The 21009-nt window shown below is 49.1% G+C and overlaps 1 protein-coding gene across 1 annotated transcript in view; it reads right to left on the bottom strand.

The window, feature by feature from the left end:
- Positions 1-21009, bottom strand: part of UGT3A2 (UDP glycosyltransferase family 3 member A2) — a 413230-nt gene that overhangs the window by 38890 nt on the left and 353331 nt on the right. The window lies entirely within an intron of this gene.

Below are 21009 nucleotides of genomic sequence, written 5' to 3'. Positions count from 1 at the left end.
GTTGGAGTCACACACCATTTGCACATTGATTGAATGATATTGTTTCCGGTTGCGGTACTGGACCTCCATGGCATGTGGGACAACCAATTCAACATGGGTGCAGTCGATGGCACCAATGCAACCCGGGATGCCGCAAAGTGCATGGAATCCCACTTTTGCGTTGGTAATCTCCTGGTACGTGCGTGGTAGTGTGATGTGGTCGTCGGCGTGCTTCAGGAGGGCATCGTGCACTTGGAAGAGTGTCCGTGAGAACAGTGGCTGTGAAATGCCATGCAACTGTCCGACTGTGTGCTGGTAGGTGCCTGTGGCCAGGAAGTGGAGTACAGACACCACCTTCAGTAGGGGTGGGATGGCGGTTGGGCTATCTATCATGCTCACGAGGTCAGCATGTGTCATGTCCACAATGGCGATTATGGTGTCCCGGTCCAAACGGTAGAGGGTGTGGATCTGCTCAGCAGTGAGGTTGAACGGATCAGCTCGGAGGCGTGGGATTGCGGGCCGCCTGCGTGGTGGTAGTGGCAGTGCTTGTGGGCCTTGCTGACCCTGCCTTGCCCTCCTCCTCCTCCTTCTCCTCCGTCTCCCCTGTGCGCCCGGTTGTTGTACCTGTTGTTGTTCGTCGTCTTCTTGTAGTTGTAGTACTTGCAGTGCTATCTGGTCCCCCAGGCCCAACATCGCTAGTCCTGCCGGTAGCATTTTGGAGTGGGAGTGGTTGTGGGAGGGGTTTGGGTCTGCTATATATGTGCTGTCGGCCTGTATGGCCTCCACCTGTGCTGATTGAATGAATCTGTGGCAGATGCAATCCCTTCTGGCCGAGCACGTCCCGCACGTAAGGCTGCATTTGGCCGCATGGCATCTTGGGATTGGAATCATGTATCAAATCCCGATGGCAGTGTGATGTACTTTGACTGATTTTCATGCTATGCTCCCATTGTTACACATGCTATAATTGCAGCCGCTTACATACCTGTGAAGAGTCAGTGGTATGTAGGGCTCGATCGATGGCCGACCCTCATGCAGCACAGTAACGTACTTCACCGACGGGCGTGGCGTCCCATTTGTGATTGTAGCCAGTTAGCATTATGACACACAGCCGCACTACATTGATGTAATTGTGAATGCAAGCGTTCACAGAGGCCTTTTCGACGTAATGTTGCAAGTGAGGAATTCGAAGGCCAGCATTTTTGGTATCGAAGTAGCGGTGAGGAGACGCCCACAGGTCTGCCTGGAAATGTAACGTTCTATTGTTGAATGTCCTTGGGACAGGGCCCATAACGAGCAGGCAATGAATGTCATGAATTGAATGGGATGCGCAATAGCGTAGTGGACGATAAGGCAGGACGTTCCCAAATCCATCTTGCTTCACAACACTACAGATCCGGCCAGGAGCACAGTGGGTTTTTGCAGACTGCATTACGCACAGACGCGATGGAAGTTTCAAATATTATGTGAGTGAATATTCATGCGTTTTCATTGCGGGATGAGGGAATGATGAATGGATGCATGGACAGATGATTCCATTTAGGGTCTGCCATGTACATGGGTTTTTTGAATCAATCCCCTTCCCCTGCGCTATGTGATGCAAGGCTGCCATAGTGGGACTTACGTCTATCTGCCCTTGTCGGATCCTCCCTGTCTCGACGCGCCTTCATACACTTGTGTCTAGGCACGTTACTAATCCCATGTCATGGGTTCTGTCTTGACGGACGCATGCACAGTAACCGACGTTGCCAATGGTGTATTTACCTCGATTGATTTCGTTATGATTCGATACTGATTTAGGGGTGTGTATATTCCTTTGGAGTGGGCTAGCATGCATATGGGTGTGGATTTGGTGTGTTGAATGAAGATTGTAATGCATCATGAGTCCCGTAATGCAATCGGTTAATTTGTGTTTCATTTGGGTGACAGGTATCTCCTGCCCTATTGCAGATGCCATCTGTACGCCACTCCTCCAGATGGGTTTTACTCTCGACACCTGCAGCTTCGGGTGAATCAGTGGAGCACCATTACGATCTTATGGGACGATCGCCAATGGGCCACATGCCCTTACGCTGTACTGGTGGCTAGGTGCAACATTTCGGCCTTTCAGCTGGACTAGTGCCTGCTTCATGGGACGGACCTGCGGTTCTTGCCGCTTCCATGTTGCCTTTTGGAACGTTGATGTAGGCCCTGTGTGCCATGATGGTACAGGGCGTCACACAAGTGGAAGCTGGTCAATTATTGCAGATGCAGCCCTCGGTGATGATGGATGTTTTGGTGTTATTTAGCAAATTGCTGTGAGGCCTTTGTCATTTGGATGTGCATTTAAATTGTATTCCGATATTTGGCGTGTTGCGTTATTCTTTGCAGGTGATGTAGCGATTTTCGATTTGTGGCGGTATGTATTGCGAGATGATCTGCATTGTGTTCCGCCTTCTGAGTTGAGTTGTGTGGTACTGTACTGGCCGCGTTTGCCTACGTAGCACAGTATGGTCACGGATGGGGGCTGCCATTGTGACTGTTTACATGATGTGCTGTTCAGGGGCGGGGGATTGGCTTTTGGCCGACTGGTGCCTGTCAGCCAGGTCGATTGGTGGAATGATGGGATGTTCAGAATGTGGCTGGTCACAGGTGCCTGTGTTTGCGTGCGTTTGTTGGAGGGGGACTGGGGTCATGTCCATTGGAATAGCTTCTGTATTCATGCCATCTGTGCCCTGCAGCTCCCATCGGCCCCTCTTGGGATGAGCCTGGCTGCTCAGTCACTCTGCCAACTTGTGTGGTACATGCTTCTGCTGATGGTTGGTTTGTTTACTGGCAAGAGTACAGGGCTGGTGCAATCCCCCTCAGGATGCTGTTTTGGATGTTGCCTTGCGCTGGTGGCAAGCGATGGGGGACTACTGTTGTTTTGTGTCATGTGTTCTTGATTTTCATTTTGATGTATTGTACCTTCACATGCCTGTGCTGCATCAGTACGGCTATGGTGACATGCCGTACATGGATGCCCACTCACGGGGCGCTTTGAGCCCCTGCATGCATTTCTACGTTGGCATGCATGGGTGAATTGTAGATTTCACTGGTTGCATAGTGTGAGTACATTGCGCCTGCCAGGAGTTGTGCAATGTGGCCAGGGAGTGGAGTACAGGCACTCAGTGGGCCATTTACGGTTGGTTCACGATGCCGTATTTCTCGCCATGGCGGAATGGTACTTTCCGACGTGCTTGATGGCGTTCAGTACATGTCCGCTAGGGTCAGAATTCGCGTACCGTTGCGCCATGGCGGTGTTTCCGGTTTTGCAAGGCGCGCGTGCGCGTACTTGGTGCAGTTAGCGTTGCCGTTCACTGCGGTGTCGCTAATGGCATCGTACTTTACGGTGACGGGTCATGATCGCAACGAGCGGTGTTCGATGGCGGTATTGCATTTCCGCCATCATTTTTCCATTTCCGCCAGGGTCGTAATGAGGCCCTATGTCTTTTTCTGTGAATGAAATAGTCATGTTTAGGCTGCTCATGTCTCTTCCCAATATGTTTACAGGTGTCTGTCGAGAGTAAAGCAAAAGTCGTGATCTCCTATACATAGTGAGATATTATCAGTAAAAGGAACCACTTCCCAAGCCCCAGAGAATCCTTGAGTATTCATGGTATTGCCTGACAACGTAAATGTTCCTTCCCTAATGCAAGGCCTAGGTGCCCAAGTGTCAACGAGAAAGGAAAATGTTTTGTCACCTAGCGCCACCCCTACGCAAGGTTCCTCCACATGGTTGTGTGTGATCGACAGGATGGGACACATCAAGTTCGTCTGTGGGCTGTCCTATTGGGGGTACCCATTCCCTGTAAAGGGGTTGTTCCCCACCATTGTAACTCCTCTGAGTCGTCAGACAGGTACTGTTGCTACTGTTGCTACTGTATCCACATGTGCTGGTGCGCTGTCATCATGTGTCTGGGCTAATTGTTGGGTACTCCCCGTAATCTGTGGTGCTTGTAAATACTGAGGTATCGGTGCTGCCATCTGTGGTACCTGTATCTGTGCTTGTGCTGGTGGCTGGGCTTGTGGCATCTGTTGATATGTACCTTGCATCTGCCCTTGTGGCTGTTGATCCTGTACATAATAATCTTCTTGGCCTCCTTGATATGCTGCTGGCCCTGCTCTCCCCAATTCTGTTGTGCCCCTCTAAATCGCCATGCCCGGGAAATGTGTCCTAGCTGGCCGTAAGTCCAGCATTGTGGTGGCTCTCTCCCTTGTCCTGGAAAACCCCCTGAAAAGTCTCCTGTGTTCTGCTGCATCTGCTCTCTGTATTCCTGAAACCCCCCTAGAAACTCCCCTTGGTTGTGATGCATCTGTGGCCTGAAGCCACACCCCCTTTGTAAACCTCTCCTTCCTCGGAACCCCTGCTGTGGACTGCCCCACCCCATGTACCCTCCTTCCACGGGCGGTGCAAACTGTTGTGGTTGTTGATACTGCTGATGGGTCTGTGGGGTTGGGCTGGTTATAACCATCCTTCCATTGCATATTTTCATAACTTCCGCTGAACTAGTTTGGCCTCATCTGACTTTCTATCTTACGCTTTTTGCTTAACCTTCTCCTGCCACAATCTACAATGATTCACTATTGTGGGCTGGATTTCTGGCCATCCCTTCGCTTCCATCCCCACCAGTTTCTTCAAACTCTTCTGTACTGGCTCTAGTAGTCCCTGCACTAAAATATGATAAAATATTGCTATGGTTTTGTCCCAATGCTCTCGAGTTTCGAGGCGCCAAAGCTCTTGAATCTCATGAATATACAGCACAGGATCTTAATCTTCCCTCATTTTACATGATGTAATTGCCCCAATGTCTGACGTGTCTGGGTATTGTGTTCATAGGGCTTGCCATACTGCTGCCCTGCAGTTTGCAAAGGTGCACCATTGTGCGCTGTGTTCTGTGTCGTCACCCCTGGTAACTCCGCCCTCTTCCACATTTCATCAGCTGCATCCCCTAATATCAATACTATTATTCCCTTTATTGTCATCCACTGCTAGTCTGTGACCAGCTGTCATCTTCTCCATCTCATAAATCCATTTCCCCGCTCCGGCGCTCAATGATGGTAACCCACACTTCACATTCTCCTTGTCTGTGTGCTTCCATGGCACATACTGAGGTCTCATTCCTCCTCTCTCCAATAAGGGCATCTGTGTTCATGCCGTCACCTCCTCGGGTGTCCTTCGGTACAGTCTTATTTGTGGAAGCCCTCTCTTGTCCTCAATGTCTGTGCATATATCTACTGGTACCAACGTGGGTACTCTCCTGTTATTGTCATAAGCTCTAGACAACCATCCTCTTGTGCAAGCTATCGCTGTCTCCCCCGCTCCTACATCCAGGGAGATCCCTCAGTCTGTTAATATACGTGCTGTGTGCGGTGAAAAGATCATCTGGCTGTCATGTCTGCTCATCTGAGCCACCTTCCTCTTCTCCCTTGGCATGTGTCCTACACTCCCATGGCACCCATTTGTCTGTCCCCAGACCCGTGGACTGTGATCGGTACTGCTCCCCCATCCCATCCCCGTTGTATGTGTCATCATTCTCAGATCCCGTGTCCATGTTGCTACGAAAATCATCGGTAAAACTTAGTTTCCTTGATGTCAAGTCTGTGTTGGGGTTCATGCTAATGTTGATGTCTACTAAGTCATATTTTCTGCCTCCTGCATAGGACTGCTCCACTCCCCTATGTCGCAGTCCTGCCTTGTGAGTTTGTGCTGTCTGGTTCTGTTTGTCTGTCATCCTCCCATTTATTCCTGTCCCTATCCAATTCTGCCTGTGTCTTCACTGCCCTTATTGCTCACTCATCCTCCTCCCTGTGTGCACGTTCTCTCGCCAATCTTGCCAATTGCATCTTTCACTGCTAACTTGCCTTTTTCTTGCTCTGGCTTATATGTGGGATTTGAATACCCCTCTACTGCCCTCAGTTCCCTCATTGGATACATTCTCTGTTCCGTCATCATCTGTGTCATCAGATACTACACTTGGAGGGGGAGGTGGGGAGGGATGGGTCCCTTGGCCCTTCACCTACTGCTGGCTCAGCGTCTACTGACGCCTTGCGGCATCCCCCACTCCCTCCTGAAACATGCGCCACTACTCAAATATAGCCATGGGTTTGGTCAATTTCTTCCCCTTGTAGGCACCCTGTATGTGTGTCAAAATAGATTGCTGCACTTCTTTGGAGAAACCTCCACAAGGTGGCAATGGCTTTGTTACTTTTGAACCTATATTCTGTATTTGGATATTTTCTCCTTATAAGACGGAAGTGTCTTACACATTTGCTGAAGGGGAGTAGTCCCCCCACTGTTACCTTGATTCATTTCAATATCTTTTACCAGACCTCAAGTCGAGGGTTTCGATATTATCTGCTGTTCAGGGATAAAAAGTCACATTGCAATAATAATACTTTGCAGTTTCTATGAGCCTGTCTGGCTCTATAACTTCTTAGGCATTCTCCACGCACCACCCCTCCTTCACAATCGCTGCCTCCTCAGGCAACAACCACAATCCTGCGCATGCGCAATCTGTGCACAGTCACTGGTTCACCTCATCTGGCAATCCCAAATTCTCAACACTAGCTCCTTACCGTCTCAAATTCTCCATGTCCTATATATGCAAACCTAAGGGTGACGTCACCAAGCTATCAAAACAATATATGTAAATCAAGGATCGCACGCACACTTTAATAACCCGTTACTCCCAAAACCACACAAAACCGCAACAGCTGTCTTCCTGCTCTCCAGGCAGAGTACGCCCATGTTCTCTTGTGATTGAACTGCACCCGTTGCGTTGCCTAACATGTGAAATGCCTCTCTCCAGGAGACTTAACCAGCCGGCTCACCTTCCGCAATCGAGGCTAGCTCCTCTGCTAACCCTCACGCGGATACTATCATCTATGACCCTAGCTAAAACGCCCAACTCACAGGAATACCTTACTTACATAGTCATCAAAGCCTTTAAGTCAATAGTCTAGGTTATTCACCAGAAACTTTATCCTCAATGACCGAATGTGCCCTAAACATAGAAAAGGTACTTTTAGCTTTGCTCCTGTCCCTATTCATTACAGCAACAACACCAAACAATACTATAACACTACTAAACAATACTCAACAATACTAAACAATACTCCACAATACTCAACACCCTCCCTCACGCCCACAGTTGCTGTCGTACTGGATCAATACTTATGTTCATGCTGTGCTGGCACTGCTCGGCTGCCAGCTCCCCGTCAAGGCACTCACCTCTCCGTCCTGATCTGCCTGGACAACTCACTGATCTCGGGCAAGTTGATTTCCAAGGGGCTCCTGACGACCTTTAAATGGGCACGCGTTTTCCAGTCTCTGTCGAAATATGCAAGGGTCCCGCAGCCTCTCGGGTTTGGTGGCGAATTAGGTACACTAGAGGGCTACTAGGAGTTCTCTTTGAAGGCCCAACACATTCCCTCAAAAAGGAACGTAGAACCAATCAGATAGCAAGTTCAAACTACGGTATATTACATAAAAACCAACAGGGATCAGTACAAGGAAGGAGGAAATCTCTGAACCACTCAACGTCTCTTGGCTCGCAGGCCAGTTTTGTCCTAAAGTTGCATCATAGTGAGGTCACAACCTGGTCCTCTCTGCAGAAAATCTATCGCCATCTGGGATTGGCCGTCAGGAGCCTAAAAACCTATATAATCCCATAAACATGTTATTTTACTGGCTCTCACATGTCAGGTCGCTGGCTTGGTCCATCCCCAAATTGCTATTTCTAACAATGTTGCAATGTGAGGGTCTTACCATTGGTTCTTGCCCGTTGCTACCCACCACTAGGAGCCTGAACTGTGATTGGCTAGAGCTGACCTTCCCAGGCCTGGGATCTGCAAAGGTTCTCAGCTCTTGGTGTACCTTCTCAAGGTAATAAGAACGACTATGTGTCTGCATTGTAACTTGTGTGTACCACCTTAGATTATGAGAGTGCCCGTTCCTCTCGTGCAACACTTGTTTCACATTGTAACATCTTTGTTGCAAGCTTCTGTCTGGCGGCGTGAGATCAGCTCCCTTTCCCAGCGCTGGTTTCTGTCCATTGTCCAAGTCGGCTGGGTCACTTGTTCGGAGACCATGATTTGGACCTCTGCAGCTCTGAATTATGAAGAAGAATTCGGATTTATTGCAACTGGTGTTACTGTCGTTCAGGGAATGGAATGTCATTTGTATCTGGTGGCCTTGGCAGCGGGCCCTGTCTCACACGTTTGCTCTTGTCCAGCTTGAATTCAACTCAGCTCTTGCTGAGAGGCTTGTGGCCTGCTGTAATTTTCCTAAACCATTATGTGGTTCCTGCAGTGTCCATGCTATTCTATGATCTACAGTCACCTATGGCTCTGTCAGGTGCCATAGGTACTCCTGCAGTTCCCTAAGGTTGTTTGCATATAAGTATCTGCAAGCTTTACTCAGGATATCTTGCATTGTGTGGTTTCTGCGTTGCTGCGTTCAGCTAATGATAAAATAATAAAAGCAATGACAGTATGTATATGTATCTGTCCTCTATCTATAGAACTGTATGCTCATGTTCTTCATGTATTCGGGTGTGTGTTTGTGTCCCAATGTGCGGATGACACGTGGGCTTCATGTCGAACGCTTCAAAATCATGGTGTCCCTAACAATGTCCGTAACGTGGCTTCTTGGCGCTTTAATCGATACTGTCATTGAGGTCTCTGGTTGCAGCCTGGTGATCCTCATCCACTTTGGCGTAGACTTGTACCGCACCTGGCCTGTAGGACTGGTTGAGAGGGTACCATACTACATACTTATCGATCCTTGAAGCACTAGGAATTGGTCTGGAATAGTATGGGCGTTAACGGTATCTCCTGGCCTTCTTCCGTGCCATGTACCTTATAGGAGTGGGGAGGAAGGGGTGAATTTCCCCATCCCTCTTCAAATTTCACTCATAATTTCAGTAGACAATATTTGGCAGGCAGAAGTGATGTTCTTCCCATCTGTACCATTGATTTGCTATCTTCCACACGTGAGACAGGTCATCTATCGGTATTACTTTCTTGTCTTGTTGGTTTATTGTACAAAATGGTGTCAACCTTGGTTAGTATTCACATGCAACATTCCAGAATTTAATTTCTGGGGCTTCATCAGAAGATGTGTTTGATGTTAAAATTCAGCCCCATGCTTCACCTATGGAAGGATTGTTTTCTCCATCCTGCATTATGCAGGTCAGCTGGGTTTCAGTGGCTTCTATGAATTATTACACACTGGACACATATTGGCCATACTTCTATCATTCCTTTGTTATGAATTACCAAAACCCTGTCCAACTGGCATTACAAAAAGGAGTGTCACAGTTCATCCACGCATTTGCCTTTGAGTGATACTTATGGTAACTATTGATCTGATAATTAACTGGTTATTTCTGTACATCATGCAGACACTAGTCCTTTACAATCCTCACATAGCTGCTGAGATGGCTCAATGGGTTAATTGATCATTGCCATGATCTGTGTTTGATCTGCAGGTCGCAGGTTCGAATCCCGGCAAGGCCAACTCAGCCTCTCATCCTTCCGAGGTCAATAAATTAGTACGATTGTGTAATAATAGTAATGTATATAAATATGTCTTCTGTAAAGCGCTTTACATAAAAGTGCTATATAAAAAACAAATAATTATAATGGGCCTCATCACGAGTCCGGCGGTAACCGTGCCGGAATTTCCGGCAGGTTACCGCCGGACTCGTATTACCATTCCACTGCCATGATTCCCGGAATCACCGGGGCATTACAACCCCGGTGACCTGGTAATTCCAGAGGCGGAATTCAGTAAGTCCCCATTGCCATGGAGTCCGGAATGGGGAAGTGGAAACACTGCCACCATGCGGTAATGGTGCTGGTGTTTCCACGTCCGCCTGCAGGCAGGTGGTGTTAAACCCGTCAGGTCAGACCTGGCGGGAGTGACACCTCCCACCTGTAGAATTCGAGATCAGCCGGTCCGGAAAAAACAGTGGTGGCGGATTTACCACCACCGTTCTTTCCGGACCGGCTGACTCGTAATGAATGTCAATGAATAGCCTGCCACTGAAAAGTTAATCACCCATTTCGAATGGATTGTGTCCTCCAACGTAATCCTCATCTTTGACATGCAATGTCCAGGCCTCGTCAAGGGTGACGTCATCGGATGTTATAGTTAGCACGCACAGCGCTCATTGGCCTCAGTTCTGTTTTTCCGCAAACATGTTTGCTTCGTGAAACTACTTTTCAAGTATTTGCTGTTGCAATGTCTTCGTCTTCCCCTCTGACGACCCCTCGATCCGGGTTCAAGAAATGCAGGGACTAAGATTCCAAAATGTCCATCACCGACCCGCATCGAGTCTGTCTGTCGTGCCACGAGACGGATACGTGCTCTAAGTGTCAATCCATGACCGGAAAGGCCTTACGGAAATTAAAGAGGAAGCTTCAGGTAGGCAAAATGTCCAAGCCCCATAAATCCTGACCTGCTGGGCCTTCGACAGACTAGTCGAGAGGCTACTCTCCCTGGCGGAAGAAGGCCAAGCGTTCAAGGTCTCGTAGAGGATCCCACTACTCTTCGTCGAAGCACTCGAGGAAAAGGCACCGCCGGTCGCATTCCTCGTCTTCGTCAGGCGCCACCAGTGAGAGGGTGACTTGCCCATCCAAAAAGACAACACCGGAGGAGTGGAAAGCTTTCCGTGTGGAGATGCTTCAGATCTTTGAGAAACAGGGCAGAGCTCCGTCCATGCCTTCTGTGGAAGTCGGCAAGGAGCGATCTCGACCAGAAACTCACGCGCCCTCGAGCCCGAGTAAACGGTGTGATCCCCATTGAGAGCCCTCGAAGCCTCGATCGGACAAGGTGCCCAAGATCCCTCGAGGTGTGGTGACCGGTCCAGGTCGTCGACGCCTTCAAAGCCCTCTGTGCCAAATCTGCTGACGGAACCCAATGGGTCCTCAACTCCTGTCAGGCCTTCTACGCCTATGATGCCATTGTCAATGTCGATGCTGATGCCATCGATGCCAAGGTCGATTTTGTCAGTTCAGTCCCCGGGGCCTGTGGAACCTCTGAAAAAGGATCTGGCTAAATCAAGCTCGACACCTTCGACTGTTTTGAAGCCTCTGTGGTGTACAGATGAAAAAATATTTAATCCTCTACTGAAGAAGGATTTTTTAAAGTCCCTCACTTCCATTTTTGAGGACGAGGAGGAGGAGGAGGAGGACCATTCGGAGGAGGAAGATGCCCCGTTTGGTCTCCAATATGGGACCCCTAATGTGCCTGACTGCATCATTTCGGAGGAGAGCAGGATGCAAGATCTTTGTGACACTTGTGACACTGTGCATAATGCTAGTGGCATTGACACCTCTCCTGAGCTGGAGTTTGGCAAGCCAGTGCCAGGGGAGCATACCAACTCCTCCTATCAGCAACTTATGTCTTGAGTTGTGGAATATTTGGGCTGGTCTAGACCTCCAGTACATTTTGATCAGGATGATCTCACCGATATTTTGGACCAGGGTCCGCCCACGGATCCTGTGTTACCCTTTCATGTGGCTCTTCAAAAAAGGGTGGCCAGGAATTGGGATACCCCGGAGACTAATCCGGCAGTGGACAAATCTGTCACACGAAAATACCACCCTTCCAGTAGCGACCCTGGCTACCAGTCCCAACACCCCACACCCTAGAGTCTGGTGGTCCAGGCAGCTACGGCTACCTCAAACAAGGCAGCGTACCCTACCATCCCTCCTGATAGGGATGAAAAGCACATGGATGGATGGGTGTGTAAGGCATTTTCGGCACAGAGTATGGCGCTGAAGTCGGCCAACTCCACCTGTGCCTTGGCAACATTTCCGCACATTCTATGGGAGTGCATTTCTATGGCGGCAGAGCATATTCTCGAAGGGGAGGAACGGGATGTCTTCCTGGCTATTGTTAAGGATGGCGAGGAAGCCATGTGCGAATCCCTTCAGCCTGGGTTGGATACTGCAGATAGGTTTGCGTGGCTGCGGAAGTCGTTTTTTTGCGCCGGATGCGCAGGCTCTTCTTCTCAACATGCCATTTGACGGGTCTCATCTTTTTGACAACAAGGCTGATGAGAGCCTTGAGAAGTTGCAGACCTCGAAGGCGGCAACCAAGTCTTTAGGTGCTGCTGATAGGCAACCTCAGCTTTTTCACCCTAGCGGACAACATTGGAGGGGTCGATCTTTTCATTTCTACTCAGTTGGAAGTGCGAGAGGAATGGCCGGTCAAAGGGGCCAACAAAAATGTCCTTGTGGTGGACGAGGTAGAGGTGCCAAACCAGTTCAAGTTGCAGCCTCCTTGCCATCGGTGTCTGCAGCAGCCACTTCAAAACCACTCTGAAGGCTTGCATCACGATTCACCAGTGGGGCAGACTCTCAGCATCTCGACGAATGGTGAGCCATTACTTCAGATGCTTGCACTCTGGAAACAATAGCCCATGGTTACTGACTTCCTTTTATAAAAAAGCCTCAGACCAATCCACCAGGGTAACACTCTTTGAGGATTCCAGATCCACTCCTTGTGCAGGAAATCTTGACCCTGCTGGAGATAAGTGCTATAGAACCAGTGCCTGTAACGGAGAGGAACAAGAGTTTGTATTCCCTATATTTTTTGATGCCTAAAAAAGACAGAGGACTGAGATCCATCTTGGACTTGAGATACTTGAACAAGTTCCTCAGGAAGGACAAATTCAAGAATGTCACTCTTTCTCAGATCCTTCAGGCCCTCCAATTGCAGGATTGGTTGGTGTCATTGGACCTTCAGGATGCTTATTTTCATGTGCTGATCCATCTCAAGCGCAGGAAATACCTGATGTTCGCCGTTGGCGGCTCGCACTATCAGCTTTGAGGCATCTCATTCGGGATGACCTCCGCCCTGAGGGTGTTCACCAAACTGATTGTGGTAGTGGCAGCGCATCTGTCAGGAATCAGGGTTGGCAAAGGCGTGGAGTGTGTAAATACGCCTATTGAAACATTATGGGCTGGGTTGGACGTGGAAACTACTATTCCCAGCATCCTTTGTGGTTTTGGGTAGCTCAGATCGTGCGCGCATTACCAGCTGTAATGAATCAAGCACAGCTTAAAGGCAGGCAACGGTCATAGGCAGGTAGGCAGGTGTGGCTTATTGTTTAACGGTGCAGCAGAAGGCAGACGGCTGCTTTCGGCTGGAGGAGACTGGAATTCGCTCGCGTGCATCGAAGACGCGAGGCAATGGAGAAACGCCTGCTCTAATGCGGATGCGGAGCTGCAGGAGCAGGAGGGGCATTGAGTCACCGGCCACAGTCGACGCTTGCAGCTCTTTGTCTGGAAAATCCCTCGGGGCTTCCCAGACTCAAGAAAAGTACTTGTGGGGGCAATCAAATTATCAAACTGCTTGAAAGTGATTTGCAGCCATGCCATGTTTGTCTGGGAGGTCCCGAGGGGATCCCCAGACCTGAGATAAGTAGCGCCCTCATTTCCTGGTATTCAATCGTGGGGGAAAACAAAACTAAGTTTACTTGTTACGCATGTGTTACACTCATATTGCAAAGCTTGTGTTGTGGTACGGCAGGAAGTACTGCATATGGACAATGACATGTCTCTAGTGAATGAAACTAAGGGAAATTCATATGGTAATGTGTTTTCATATTGCTTGCTTATGTGTTGTGTAAGTCAGGACATAGTACAGTACACATACTAATGTGTGCTATTCTGGAATTAAGTACATGCTTTTAGTGCTGGTCATAAGACGGCTTGTTGTATGTTAGACAGAGTAGGGTTTTTTCCTGGTGCTTCCCCTGACCCATCCACATTAGGAGTTCCCTACCCTCTTTCCGGTGTTCCTAATTTCCCCTTCCTATCCACAACCTCTCCCTAACCCCTCTTCCCCCCATTGGTTGCCACGTGGCGACCTGTTGTCTAAATCAGGCACCTGTGCCAACCACGGTGGGAAGGTCGAGTTCATTCGGCTTCCGTGGTTCAGGGGAAAGTGTCGATCTCTCTTCCCTCCCTTGATTGTGATTGTGACAGCATCTCAGGAGAGGGAGGATTCACGTTTACCCCTACCTGGACGATTGGCTGATCAAGGCGTGTTCTCCCGAACAAGCCGTGGATCATCGCAATGTTACCTGCCACTCCCTTCACAGACTGGGCTTCTCACTCAAATTCAAGAAGTCCCAGATGACACCTTCCCAACAGCTCAAGTACATAGGGGCTGTCTTAGACATGTCCTTGGGAAAGTGCTCACCACCCAAGGTGAGAGCTCAAGACATTCTCCAGATGGTAGCGAAATTCCAGAATGCCCACAATCTCCCGGCTTTCGAATTGTTGAGGTTGCTAGGCCTCATGGCATCCTGCATTTTTCTGGTGCCAGAGGCCCGCTTGCGGATGAGGTCCCTTCTGTGGGCTCTCAGAACGCAATGATCCCAGTTCTCAGGACGGATGTTGGACCAACTTCAGATTCCGACCAGAGTCTCACAGGATCTTCTGTGGTGGGCCTGCGAGGATAATATTCGGAAGGGGGAACGTTTTTGGCAACCAAGGCTGGAGATTACTGTAGTGACAGACGCCTCACTCACGGGGTGGAGAGCTCACGCCAACGATGTGACTGTCAGCGGTCGTTTGTCTCCATTGGAGTCCAAACTACACATCAATCTTTTGGAGCTGAGAGCCATCAGACTAGCGCTGAAGGCTTTTCAGCCATCTGTGCGGGGAAGGCAGGTCCTGATCATGACGGACAATACAGTGGCCATGCACTACCTCAACATGAGAGGAGGCGTAGGGTCACCACCACTGAGCAGAGAAGCAATGCAGCTCTGGTATTGGGCTATTCAAGAAGGAATCTCCATGTCGGCAGTTCACCTGGCTGGGGAGGAGAACACGGCGGATGACACTCTGAGCAGGCAGAGCACGGTCTCCCATGAGTGGGAGTTGGCTCAGGAAGTCCTTCAAGAGATATTCACCCTTTGGGGAACCCCTCAAGAGGATCTGTTCGCGACAGGGGTCAACTGAAAGTGGAAGCGGTACTGCTCAAGGGAATTTCCTCCGAGAGGAGCTCTAGGAGACGCGTTCCTGGTGGATTGGGAATTCCCGCTGCTGTACGCGTTTCCTTCAGTCCCGGTCATTCCTCAAGTAATCAATAGGTTGAGATGGTTCGGGAGCCACATGATCCTCATTGCCCCTGATTGGGCCAGGAGAACATGGTACCCGGACCTTCTGGACATGTCCATTTGTCCTCTGATACATCTTCCACAAAGATAGGCTCTTCTCTCTCAAGAGGAGAGTCTGGTTCTCCATCTAGAGGTCAACAATCTCAACCTTCACGCTTGGTTTCTGAAAGGTTGAGATACAAGGCTTGTGACGTCCCAGATGACGTGATGGAGGTGTTGCTTTCGGCCAGAAGGCCAGCAACAAAGTCTCTGTACCGTTGCTGTTGGAATACGTTTTGCAGCTGGTGCAGGGAAAAGAATGTTGATACTTTTCAATGTATGACTCCGGATGTTCTATCCTTTCCGCTTTCATTAGCACACAAAGGTCTTTAGGATGGAACCATTAAGGATTACTTGACAGCGCTTTCCATCTTCAAGCCCTCATCTAAGGAATGCTCCTATTTCAAAATCTCACTGGTCACTCAATTTCTAAATGGGCTCACTAATGTGTTCTCACCTTCTGCTTTTCAGGTTCCGGTATGGGACCTCAACCTGGTGTTGAAATTCCTAATGTGCGCACCATTTGAACCCTTGTACATATGTCCGTTGAGGTGGTTTACCTTTAAGACAATACTATTGGTTCCTCTTATATCTGCATGTAGAGTGAGCGAGTTGGAAGGCACTTTCTTCCAAGCCACCCTTTACTATATTCCACAAGGACAGGGTTGTGTTGAGAGTGAGTCCCACCTTCCTACCTAAGGTAGTTTCGGACTTTCACTTAAGTCAGAAATTGTGCAGCCTGCGTTTTATCCTCCTCCGCATCCTAGTAAGGAAGAGGAAAGGCTCCATAGGTTGGATCCTAGGAGAGCATTACGTTTTTATATTTCCAGGATGTCCAAGTTGAGAGTGGACGACCAACTCTATGTTGGGTATACTGGACGTAAATTAGGCCAGGCTGTTTCCAAACAGACATTGTCTGGGTGGATCCTCCTCATTATTTCTGAATGCTACAGACTGGCAGGCAAGGATCCTCCTGAGGGTTTACGTGCACATTCCATCAGGGGCATGACCTCTTCGACAGCCCTGCAAAGACGTGTCCCTATTAAAAACATCTGTGATGCTGCAACGTGGTCATCAATACACACATTTACTAAGCATTATTCTCTGGATACTGTCCATGCTCAGGATGTCGCTTTCGGTAAGGCAGTGCTTTACTCTGCCCTTTAACACTGTGCATGTCTAAATTCTTCACCCTCCTCCAAACATGGATACTGCTTTGGGAGTCTCTGTCAGAGTTATCAGAATACCTGGTATGGCAAGTAGAGGAAGAGAGTTCTTGCCCGCTTAGTGTAGGCGACGAAATCTCCTTACCAATGTAACCCTCTGGTGGAATGTACACGCAGAGGCATCTATTAGTTCAGAGAGAGACGGACACCAACTGGAACCAGGTAACGTCACTTGTGAGACAAAGGCAGCAGTGGAACTGGGAGACTGTAACAAAAACAAGGATGATCAACCTGAGAATTTAAGCATGGCGGTGACTTAACAAGACTATCGGAATTGGGCTAACCTGGAATTGGTTGATTCCCAGAGGAGAAACAACACTCTTCTGTTAGTAGCAGCTGGCAGATCATGGATGTGCAGGATACACACCCACCCTACAGAATTAGAAGAACAAGATCTCCTCATCGGCACACCCGCTCCCTCCTTTCCTGTTGCTCTCTGGCCGGCCTCTCTTGGCCCTCTTCCTGCTCCCACCTGCAAGGCTAAAAACCTCAGGGTTATCTTCGACTCCACACTCTCCTTCTCCCCTCACATCTCTGACGTCTCTAAAAAGTCAAATTACCAGCTGCACCTCCTCAGAGGTATTCTTCCTTTCCTCTCCTTCCGGCAGAAGCTCACTGTCTCAAGGGCTCTGGTTCTCTCTAGGCTGGACTATTGCAACAGCCTCTTTCTAAATCTCCCTGCTTCTACTCTCCGCCCTCTGCAACTTATCCAGAACAGGACTGCAAGACTTGTCCTTGTCCTCAAGCCCATGGATCGTATCTCTCCAGGACTGAAATCTCTGCACTGGCTCCCAGTGGCTGCGAGGATTAAGTTCAAAACCCTCTGCATCGTCCACAAGGCCCTTCTGGGGCCTCAATACCTTCAACTCTCTCTCCCTAAACATCTTCCTTCTTGAGCTCTCCGCTCATCTGCTTCCAACTTCTTCAGTCAGTTGCTTCTCTAAGCAACAAGTTGGTGGTAGATCTCTTTCCTCGGCTGGGGCCTCCCTCTGGAATAGCCTCCCTTAAACTTGAGGAGAACCATCTCTGGTTCCAGAAGCACCTCAAAACCGTTTTCTTTGCTTCTGCTTTTTCTCCTCCTCCCCTCTGCTGACCTCCTGGGTGTTACCGGAACTGCACCGGCTACCTGGACACCTTCTGATCTCGGACCTAGGTCTCCCCCCACCAGCGTCACACACCTGCACTGCCCACCTGGCAACCCCCGCACTTGGGGACTGTTTCTGTATCCCTACAGTCCCCCTACCAGCCCTTGACAACTGATGTCTGCACTTACCCATGCACTGCCACATGATGGCCTTTACCTTACTTATTGTTTTATTTATTCCTATGTACCGCACTGTCCCTGCCCCCTTCCCACGCGCAATCTGAATGACACCTGCCTTATTAGGATTGTTGTCTGTCCTCCCTTTGTTCCCCTCCCTTGCCGCGTCGCGCCTTGAAACACTTGTGTATAGGCGCGTTATAAATGCCATATCATATAATATCATATATCATATCAATATGTAACAACAATGATAAGCCCCGTAGTGATAGAGTAAGAACAAGAGAGGAGGGGGAAACTTACCAACAGTGAAGTTGAGGGATGCTCGTTCAGACACCACACCCGTAGTATATTGGCCCAAGAAGTCTGACCCGACGGAACGAGGATGCCTGTATGGTAGTGACCGGCAGTCTCTATTCCCAGGGGTCACCTGAACCGACGGAACGCGGACGCCTAACGGCAGTTGAGCGCCTGGGGTGGAAGTCCAAGAGTTCTTGTGCTGGACTCAGAGCAATACACGTGAGGGGTGTGTCTGGTTAGAACAAAGGGCTTTTCCTGAGGCTGGAATGATCCTGGTGAGCTGGCGGGCTTAGTAGTCCAAATCGGTCTGATGGAGCAAAGCTTGGCAGATGGGAAGTCGTTTAAACAGTCCGAATTTATTTTGGAGATGAGATAGAACAGTGACCAATTCGGCAGGCAAAGGCAAGCCATTTCAACAGTCCAGGTTAGTTTTTGAGATGCGGCAGGACAATGACCAATTCGGCAGGCAAAGGCAAGTCGAGCAGAAGTCTGGTTTCGTTTTGAAGGTAGGATAGAACCAAGGGGCAAGGAGAAGGACAAGGACAAGGTCTCAAGGGAAGCAAGAGATCAGGATCAATGCAAAACAAGAAAGAATACGAAGCGCATGGATTTAACAAAATCAGGAGAGCCGAGTTCTGGAAACCTGGAAGCTAAATACTCGTTACTGGGGAAACGTAAACCTGCCCCCCAACGCGTCGTTCGTTGGAACGTAATGGGCACCAGAGTCGCCATGGCAACCTCCACGTTGTTTGTAGGTTGTATCGGGAGCGTGGGGGCGGGTTTACGTCTGGATGCTTGCAGCAAATCGAAACAGGTACGAGCGCTGTAGCTTGCCTTGTTTGTGGAGGGCGAGAAATAGAAGTTGTAACTAGTCTTGTACCCTGAATATTAGTGCCCCTGCGGGGTCTAGAATAAGCACCAGTCGGAATCCTGATTACTCTCGCTTTCCCCAAGGACGGAATCCTGACAGTCTGTCAAAGATGAGGAATACGTTGGAGGACACAATCCATTCGAAGAACAAGTTACTTACCAACTGGTAACATTCTTTCGACTGGATGTTCCTCCAACGTATTCCTCATCGCCCTCCCAACCTACCCCTCTGTAGAATTTCCAGTGTTATTACAGCTTTTGTTCCAACAAGGCTGAGTACTGTCCTGCCCGTGTTTATGGTCTTTCTTGTTAACACCAGGAGGGGAAAAACAGAACTGAGGCCAATGGGCGCCGTGCGTGCTACTTATAACATCCGATGACGTCACCCTCGACTGAGGCCTCCGAGGGATATCGACTCAACGCCATCGACGCATGGTGCCCTCTGCCGGAAAAATTTCCAAAGCAGCCAAAGCTGGACATTACATGTCAAAGATGAGGAATATGTTGGAGGAACATCCAGTTGAAAGAACGTTATGAGTTGGTAAGTAACTTGTTCTTTTGAGAAGCTTGACAGCTCTGGCCAGGTAGCATTTGATCGGAATACATCTCCAGCTTTGTGACTACTCTATAGGAAGTTGGAGTGAAAAGAGTCGAGTGTGAGCATTTTGACATTGATGGAGATGTTACATTTTGTGCATGTTAAAGGAGACCTGTGCATACATTATTTATTATTGTTTATTAGTACCCGGCACGCACAGCGCACCGGGAATACAACGTGGTGATTGGCTCATTTGCGAGCCATACCACACAGTATCCCTTGCATGCCGTGCGTGCCGCGTACTTTGTTACCGGCGAGGGGCGTGGCAGCCCCTCCGCCAACGATGAGGCTCGAAACAGGGCAATCCCTGCTCCGAGCCACCCCATGGCTGGAGGCTGCCTTCGTCCCCCGCCGGGGACTCAGGTAAGACTTTTTCTTTTTTTTTTTTCCTCCCTCCTCCCACTTCCCTGCACTCCCCACCCCACTTACCTTCTATCCCTTGGTCTCTGGCGGAGGACGATGGAAGCCTCCAGGCGTGTGGAGACCCGGAGCCTCCACACGGCTGGAGGCTTCCATCGTCCCCCACCGGAGCCGCGGTACTTTTTTTCTTTTTTTTTATTTTATTTTTCTCTTTCCCCTCCTCCCAACCCCACTTACCTTCTTTTTTCTTCTTTTCTTGGAGCGAACGTCCTGGAAACAATTCTGTTCCCAGTGCGTCCGCTCCCGATGGCCGCCATGGAAAGGGAAAACAGACTATGTTTTCCCTTTCCCGGCGGCCATTTTTTTCCAACTTTCTTTTTTTTTCTCTGTTTCGCATTTCAAACAAAACAGAAAAACTACGGCCCCAGGGGCATTACCTGGGGCGGTATTGGCCCGCCGCCTCTGGTCTTATTGCCACAATATTGGACCTTCCAAGTGTGCATAGGGATTGACTTTAAGACGGGCATGTCTTATTTTCCCCGCTGTGCCCTTTGGGTTTAGTATTGGGTGATCTAATACTCTCCATCAAGGCCCACAGATCAGACCCCAATCAGAAGGGGCTTGGGTATTCCTTTTTTAATTATTAGTCTAATTTGTACAGCTTTGGGAATGTTTTAAACAGTTGTGCAACTAGTAAGAATGGGCACTAGAACTCCTGATCCTAGGGTTTGCATAGACAGAGTCCCTTTTGCTCCTGCTACCCACCTCCGCCTTTCCTCAGAGCCTTCGGAAATGTAAGGCCAAGCAAACATGAATTTAATGGCCATATCCGAAGTTCCTATATCAAGTACCATAAATCTCCAAAATCTGTGCCTTCCCTTGCAAGTACTTCAGACCATATGCGCGAATACCTTTCAATTTCCAGACAATGATTTTCCTACGCATTAATCAGTGTTGCATACCGTTCCCAGTAATGTGTGCATAAACCCTGAGGTCTGAGGATCAGAGTTAATTCTAAAGCAGCTTGCCTATTACGGACTTCAGTAGAAATTTAGTTTAGATATACTAGATCTAAATGCCACTGCAGTTTGATGGGATCTATGCGAGGATCCTCTCTATGACCTCATAGGTGTCAACACAATACATTTGATCCTCACCATACACCACTTTGACCACAAAGCCCTTTTCCTTGCATGCAAAATTGTCAAAGCCTGT

Source organism: Ambystoma mexicanum, chromosome 6p (assembly GCF_040938575.1).
Source record: "Ambystoma mexicanum isolate Mex_15411 chromosome 6p, UKY_AmexF1_1, whole genome shotgun sequence".
Taxonomy (NCBI): Eukaryota; Metazoa; Chordata; class Amphibia; order Caudata; family Ambystomatidae; genus Ambystoma; species Ambystoma mexicanum.
The sequence above is the reverse complement of the archived record's forward strand: the minus strand, read 5'-3'. Positions and strand labels throughout refer to the sequence as shown.